Source organism: Heterocephalus glaber, unplaced genomic scaffold, assembly GCF_053883595.1.
Source record: "Heterocephalus glaber isolate CG9 unplaced genomic scaffold, H.glaber_assembly_v1.0 deba00001729, whole genome shotgun sequence".
Taxonomy (NCBI): domain Eukaryota; kingdom Metazoa; phylum Chordata; class Mammalia; order Rodentia; family Bathyergidae; genus Heterocephalus; species Heterocephalus glaber.
The window spans coordinates 3378434-3386569 of NW_028258440.1; the positions used below are offsets into that span (position 1 = coordinate 3378434).

The 8136-nt window shown below is 42.5% G+C and overlaps 1 pseudogene; it reads right to left on the minus strand.

Annotated features, from left to right (window-relative positions):
* Positions 1–325: 325 nt before the first annotated feature.
* LOC101707528 (DCN1-like protein 3) lies at positions 326–1978 on the minus strand (annotated as a pseudogene).
* Between the last annotated feature and the right edge of the window lie 6158 nt (positions 1979–8136).

Here is an 8136-nt window from a genome sequence, read left to right on the forward strand (position 1 = left end):
AAAAACAAAACCAAACCAAAAAAATCTAATTTTGTGCAAGAAATGGTAGGCTTATTCTAGCTGAAGGCTTAAAAAAAAAAAGCACAACAGGTAGCCAGGTTCCAATATTTTGAGGGATACCCCCCTAAAGAAATAACCAAAATAACCAAAAAATGAAGAAAGTGCCTAAAACATGATACAGCATTTTAGAGCCCTTTCAGATACAAGGCAGAGAAAGGTGTGAAGTAGAAAATATTTGGATCTCCATTAATGTCCACAAAGGTTCAACTCCTTGCTTGGCTGCAGGGCAGTGGGCAGATACTTGCTTTCTCCTGGGACAGAGCCACTAAGTTTGCTCCTCGGGACACAAGCCCTCTGGCCCTGAGCTGAGTGCACCTCTCCCTTCCCCTTCTCTTTTCCTTCATTCCATTTCCCACTCCACAAAGGTATCAAAGAGACTTAGCCAGGCCTCATCTTCACTGTAGTTGCTGAGGTCAGGGCCAATCACCTGAGTGAAGCTAAGGAACGTGTTCCAAGTGTCCCAGGAGATGCCCTTGATCCCTGAGGGGTTCTCTGTTAAGAAATTTAGCCAGTATTTCACATTATCTATTATACCTTTTAGTCCTTATTTACACTTTTAGTTTTTCACACCAGAGAAACTCTTCAGTATTTACACATGTGTGTCCTATTTATTTCACTTAAGAGTATCACCTCCATGTGCATCCATTTAGCTACAAATGTCTCTAATTTCTCATTTTTCATGGCTGAGTAGTACTCCATTTTATAAAAGCCCCACATTTTCTTTATCCAGTAGTGGGAGGGGTAGGAGAAAGGAAAGAAGGAAATGGAATTAATATGAGAAAATGAAAAAATGGAAACAAAGTCTTTGTAAGTAGGGAGGGATGGAGGGGTTGAAGGGAGGGCAGGGCAAGGGTGAAAAAATAAGAACCAAGAGAGATTATGTAAAGGTGCAAATTTCCAATGATGAATGTCATTATATTGTATACCTAAAATGTACCAATGATTAGAATGAATAATTGATAATGTAAAATAGGAAGAAAAGGTCCAAAGGGGTAGGGCTAGTGGGAAGGGCAGGGGAAAGGAAAGAAGGGAAAGGAAAAATGATGAGAAATGGAAAAAATGGAAATAAAGTCTTTGTAAATAGGGAATGGTGGAGGGGCTGAAGGGAGGTCTAGGAATGGGGAAAAAATAAGAACCAAGATGCATTATGTAAAAGTACAAGTTCCCAATGAGAAATGTATATGTGTTGTATACCTACAGTGTACCAATAAAAGAATTTAAGTAAAAAAAAAAAATGGAAATTTAGCCACTGGTCCAACACGGGAGGATCGTTCTGGGTGAAGACTAGTTTCCACAGGGCAATGGCTATTTCTTGATGTAGTGACCGCTGCACTCCTTCAGAGTCCAGGCCAAACTGAAATGTAAACTGATAGAGATCCTTGAGTTTATCCTCTTGTTTGGCTTCAGTCAAGCGGCTAGGGAACCGTGCACAGATCCCGTCAATGCTGTCTGCACTTATTGCTTTGCAGCCATCGAAATATTCCTTCCTGGTGAATTTGCACATGGTAGCAGCCTGGAACTTCCAAGCCAAGAGCAGCACTTAAAATTCCCTGGGATTGACAAATAGGTCATTGCAAAAGCGCTCCATGCCTTCCTCCAAAATTGCATCCTCCCGCTCGTCCTTATAGCGCCTGAACAGGTCCTCCAGCCTCGGTAAGGAGGACTCCTCAGCGTTGGACTTGGCCTCCCTCCCAGCGTCTCCCGAGGATGTCAGCCACTGGCAGGCCTCAGTGGCAGCCTCTGCTTTCTTGGTCCCATTGACAAGAATATCTCCACCTGGCTTGGCACAGGGTGGCACCTGTTCCTCACCGAGGCCTGCCCCTTGCCTACTGTGTGACTTGCTGCTAGGGTCCCTGTCTCCATTTTTGCTGCCCAGGGTTGATGAGGGATTCTTGTACTTAGTGACGCACTGGCCCATGGTGGTGGTGGCCTGGCTTCTAGAGTGGCCCCCTCTGGGTCAGAAGCCCTCGCTGCCACTGGCCCATGTACCTCAACAGGCCTTCAGCCAGAGGAGCCAGCCAACCATCCCTACTCGTGTTTCCAGGCTCCCTAGCCTAGCTGCCACCGCCTCTTCTTCTACCACTGCCACCGCCTCCTCTTCATCTGTGGCCCACCAGCGGCGGCAGCCCCTCTCCATCCATTTTGAAAGATAGTTTTTCAGGGTACATCAATCTGGGTTGGAGGCTGTTTTCTCTTAGAGCTTGGAATATGTCACTCCAAGCTCTTCTTGCCTCGAGGGTTTGTGTTGAGAAGTCCACTGTGATTCTTTTTTTTTTTTGTTTTGTTTTGTATATCCTTTCATTCGTACATTTTAGGTGTACAATATACTGACATTCATTATTGGAGATATGCACCTTTATATACTCTCTTGGTTCTTAGTTTTTCCCCCTTCCCTTGCCCTCCCTTCCACTGTGATTCTGATGGGCTTTCCTTTGTATGTGATTTGTTTCTTTTCTCTAACTGCTTGTAGAACTTTGTTCTTCTGTTGGATTTTTGGAATCTTAAGAATTATATGTCTATGTGTAGATTTTTTTTGATCAAGTCTAGTTGGAGTCCTATATGCCTCCCTTATCTGTATGTCAAGTTCTTTCCCCCTCCTTGGGAAGTTTTCTGCCATCACTTCTGTGAACCGTTTTTTTTTTTTTTTTTTTATGTCGTCTGCACTTTCTCCTTTTTCTTCATTGACTCTGATCAGTCTTATGCTGTTCTTCTTTGAATCATCTACCAGGTACTGGTTTGATTTCTCATGGTCTCTTACAATTTTAAAGCAAATTTGCTTTTCCTGGCCACTAATTGCAATCTTATCTTCTATATCTGAAATTCTGTCCTCACATTGGTTCATTCTGCTGCACAGACTTTCAATGGAATTTTTAATCTCCTGGGAATCTGTTTGCATCTTTTTTATGGATTCTGTTTGTTTCCTAAGTTGTGATTCCATCATGTTCCTCAGTTCCCCTATTATTTAATCTGTGTCCTCTCTAGATTTATTAATTATGTCTCGCACTATGGGCACAATCTCTGCTTTCATCTGAGGAATTATCTCCGGTTTTATTTTTCCCTAGATCGTCTTTTGTTGCCAGTTCAGGGAGTCCGGGTGGTTGAGTATGAGTGTTCTATGTTGTTTCTCTTTGGGGTTGCTGTAGGTGATCTGGAAGTCTGGTTTTGAGGCTTGTCTATGTGTCTTTTCATTTTGACAGGGTGGAGGCGTGCTCCTGGCACCTGCGCAGCTCACCTCCTCTGCGCTGGGAGCAATGCTACGGTGGCCTGGAAGCCTCTTCCTCTGCCAACTTACATTATATTTTCAGAATCTTAGAACACATGACAGAAAGAATTCCATCCCTGTACTCATAGATAGAAAACTTTCCCGTCATAAATATTTGACCCTGGGAGCACAGGCTCAGGGACCATGCAGAAAATACTGCCCTGGGGACTCTAGGCAAGCATTCCCTAGGAGACCCTGTGGCTACTAAAGTACACAATGCTGCTTGATGATGACTGCTCATTGGCCCCAAGGGACCTCAAAGCTGATGGGCCATGTGGCATTCTGCACGGAACTCATCTTGGTTCAGAATTTCCTTCCTCCAGCTTTCCTACATGTTTTCCTTACATTGTAGTAAAATTGAGATGTATTTCACATTTCATGGAATTCAGCCTCTTAGTCTGCATAACTTAGTGGTTTTTAGTATATTCAAAAAGTTTTGCAGCAATCACTACTATCTGATTCCAGAAGCTTTTATCATTCCACAAAGAAAGCTCATACCCCTTAAACAGTCACCCCCCCCCCCATCCCTGACAAACAACTAGTGGTTGTTAATCTGCTTTTTGCCTCTAGGGAGTTACCTCTTCTGAATATTTCATGTGAATGGAGTCATACACGTGGGCTTTTGAGTCTGAGTTCTTTCACTTAAGAAGACATTTTCAAGGTTTGTCTATATAATAGCACATATCAATAGTTTTCTTCATTGTTTTTTTTTTTGAGATAGAGTCTCAATATGTAGTCCAGGCTGGCCTCAAACTCATGATGATCCTTCTGTCTTGGCCTCCTGAGTGCTGGGATTACAGGTGTGTGCCACCTCTCCTGGCTTCTTCATTCCCTTTTATGGCTGATGAATGGGTGCCTAAAATGTAGTTTCTCACCCTTATTTATTTTAAAGTATATGAACAGGTGGGATAAATCTAACATTCCAGGGTGAAGGTAAAACATCCCTATGCAGATGTCTTCTATTTCATGACTAGGATCAAATATTGTCTTAATCTTATCATTTTTTAGATTGGAGTCTTCTCTTGGTTTCACATGGGTGTGATACGGCAGCTCATTTCTTCCCTTACAGCCCAAAGGCTTAGCATTGTCATTGGAGAAATGTGACAGGGGCTTTCTTGATCCTGTGCTTTGAGTTCTGGGATGACAGAAATTTCCTGCAGTAAGTCACTTTCTTAGCTCAGCTCTGACTCCCAGAGGGGTCTTACAAACAGAAAAGAGACCTTGCTACCGTTTGGACTTGCACTGACCCCTGAAGGCTCCTGTATTAAAGGTGGAAACCTGGAAAGGCAGGGCCTGGCCCCTGTCAGTCTTGGGTGCTTGTCCTTGAAGGGGCTTGTGAGAGTCCTCTCCCTCTTTATCCCACTCGGTATTTCTGCCATCATATGGAAAGCTGACTGACACCAACTGCTGACAACCCTGCCTGTGGGTCAATGTGCATACCAAGTCCTGCAGCAGGACCAAAGCAGGAGCCTATCCTTTACTAGCAAATTCTGTCCTCCACTCCTCCCAAAGCTTCCTTTCTCACCTGGAGAAAGGTTCTTTCCTGGCCCACCCTAAAACTGAGTTGCTCTACCTCTCCGGTGGGGTTGGGTGTCATGCACAGTGATGGCCACAAGATGCCAATAGAGAGCCTAGCTGGAAGTTTCTCCTTTAACTTCTAGGGCTGAGGGCAGCATTTCATCTGACCCCATTTCCTTCGGATCTGCTTGTGGCCTGGTGCTAGCATCTCCACCTGAGTCACAGAGGTCACAGAATGACTCAAATTACCACAGATATGCTCTGAAGTCTACAAATGAGCAGGTTTTATGTCCCTCAGCCTTAGTTTTTTTTCCTCCAAAGAGACAACCTAGAGAAATGGAACCCCCCCTCCTGCACATTTTAAGAAGCCCTGAGGATACCTGAGTCACTCTTCTTTTCCGCAACCTGTCCCCTCCCTGCATGCTACCTGTAGTGACATAAAGTGCTCTGTATAAAATCATGCCTAAGTACTCTCCTGGGTTGGCCTTGTGGCCCACGGGTGCTCATGTATAGTTGTGGAGTGTGACCTTGTCCACTGGCGTGAGAGGGGATCCTGTGTGGTTCAAATATGGTATGTTGTGACATTTTCAAGGGCAGAGGCCTTGTGTTTTCCACATTTTCCTTATTTATTCTTTCAGTATTTCTGAATATGTACTACTTGCCAAGCCCTGTGTTCATGTGTAGCTATACCATGGTGAGTTAAAACAGTGTCCCCAGCCTTATGGGGTTTATTTTGTTTCCATCTGTGTGAACCACAACCTCTAGTGTATATTACAAGTTTCATCAATGTTTCCATGACCATTTGTTTGTATAAAAAATTGCAATCATTTTCAATCTGTGGCAATTATTTGAATTCTAGTTCATGCTTTTACATTGAGTGGCAAAATACATTTATCACATTTTAGTGAGCTTCAAAGATTTAACTAATGGATATATATTTAATACAGTGGATCCTTGACTTATGAACTCCATTTGCTTGTGAAGGCTGATTGTACCTCAAGTTGGTTGTAAGTGAAGACTATTTTTCCCATATGAAATGATGGAAATACCCCTAATACATTCCAAACCTCCCACAGCACCCCTTAACTAACTTTTTCATAATAAAAAAGGGTTTTATAATGTACATTATTTATCAGAAACACCAATAATTTTCCTTGTGTATTAATTAAAAAGTTATAAAATGTGCCTAGTTTACCACAAACAACAATTTCATACTGTACCATTCAAGTTGACATCTTTGGCTTTCAGGAAGGGAGAATGAAATAGAAGGGAGTTATTATTTGGAAGGAGAGTCCTCTTCCATAAGAACATCAGGAATATGGCTCTGTAGTGTCCTTTCTCTCCTTGGGAGACTCTGTAGCCCACCAGGACCTGCTTCTGGCTCATTAAGTGTCAACCTTTTCAGAACTAAAAACTGGTCTAAGGTTGTCTGTTTCTGTCTTTAACACTATTCTGTAGTAGGACATGACAGTATCGTTAAGCAAGTGAATGCAATGATTGACTTTTTTTCTGTCTCGGTGTGTCTGCTCTAAAAATGTTGTAGCTCTGTCCATTTTTTCAGGATTTCCTTTATTTCAGAAGAAGAGCTTTGCTGCACTGATTGTTGATACTCCCCTTCCCCTTCAGAAAGCTCCTCAACTGCCATTCTCTGTTGCTTAGCCAGAAGTTGCTGAAGTTCCTCTGTAGACAGTTCCTCTGAGTGTTCTTCCTCCAGTTCCTCAGTATCACCACTGTCTACCTGCAAGCCTATCGACTCTGCTATAGTGACAATGTCATCAACCACAGGATCAATTGAAGGTTCAGGCTCCTCTATAGAGCCTTCAAAATCTCTCTCCTGTATAATTTTAGGCCACACTTTCTTCCAGGCAGATCTCAGTGTCCTTCAAGAGACATTGGCCCAGGATTTCTCAATTAACCCCACGCTGGAAAGGATGTTGTAATGTTCCTTCTAGAACTCTTTAAGGGTTAAATCTGTATCTGAGATCATCTGGAGGCACTTCAGGAACAGTTTTTTGGCATATAGATCCTCAAAGTTAGCTACAATCTGCTGGCCCATAGGCTGAAGTTGAGGAGATGTATTAGATGAGAGAAACTTGACTGAGAGCAATGGGAATTCTTCAGCCAAGTCTTCTTCCAAATCTCATGGGTGAGCAGGAGCATTGTTCATGATGAGGATAGCCTCGAGTGATAACGCTTTGTCCTGTAGATATTTCTTAACAGTAGGGCAGAAATCCTCCCTGATCCACTCAAGAGAAAGTACTCTTGTTATCCAGGCTTTTGCATTAGATCTCCCCATGACCCACAGGCTATTCTTCATGATTTTATATTTTCCGAACACTTTAGGGGTATCAGAGTGATAAACCAAGACAGGCTCTATCTTGAAGTCACCACTCACATGGGCACATAGCAATAAGTTTAGGCTACCCTTCATAGGTTGTGGCTTGGCATTTTCTTATCTTCCTGGGTAATGTATGTTCTCCTGGGCATTTTCATCCATACAAGGCCAGTTTCCTCAGAGTTGAAAACTTGATAAGAGCAAAAGCAGTTTCTCTGCATTATCATTTTGAAGTGGTGTATATAATTTTCAGCAGCCCTTTTATCAGCACTGGCTCTTCACTATGCCTAGTTACACTATGAACCACCCCCCCCCTCATCTGGTAACCACTGTCCTACCCTTTATTTCTTTAACATCAGCTCTTTTAGATTTCACAAATTAGAGAGATCATGTGATATTTGTCTTTCTAGCCAGGCTTATTTCACATAAGGTAATGTCCTCCAGGTTCATCCACGTTGTTGCAAAGGACAGGATTCTATAGTCTTTATGGCTGAATAGTATTCCACTGTGAATACATATTACATTTTCTTTGTGTACTCATCTGCTGATGGACTAGTGTGCCACTTCAGGTCTACAGGTTTCTATCCTATGTCTAGTCATCTTCCCAAAGAATTCCACAAATATAAATGTTTATCTAGCGCCTAGAAGAGAAGTGAGAAAATTAAAAATTGTTCTTATGTTTAACTTTACATCACAGAGAGAATACACTGAGGAAAGCATAAGGTTTTGTATAAAAAGAACTGAGTTCAAGCCATGTGTGGTGGCACATGTCTGTAATCTCAGCATTTGGGATGCTGAGGCAGGAGGATTGGGAGTTCAAGGCCAGCCTGGGCTACATAGTGAGTTTGGGATTGGCCTAGTCTACATAGTGAGACTCTGTCTCAAAAATATATTGAGTTCAAGCATTACTTATTTCACTTAGTAAATATGTAGCCATGGTAAGAATAAAATATTTTACCAA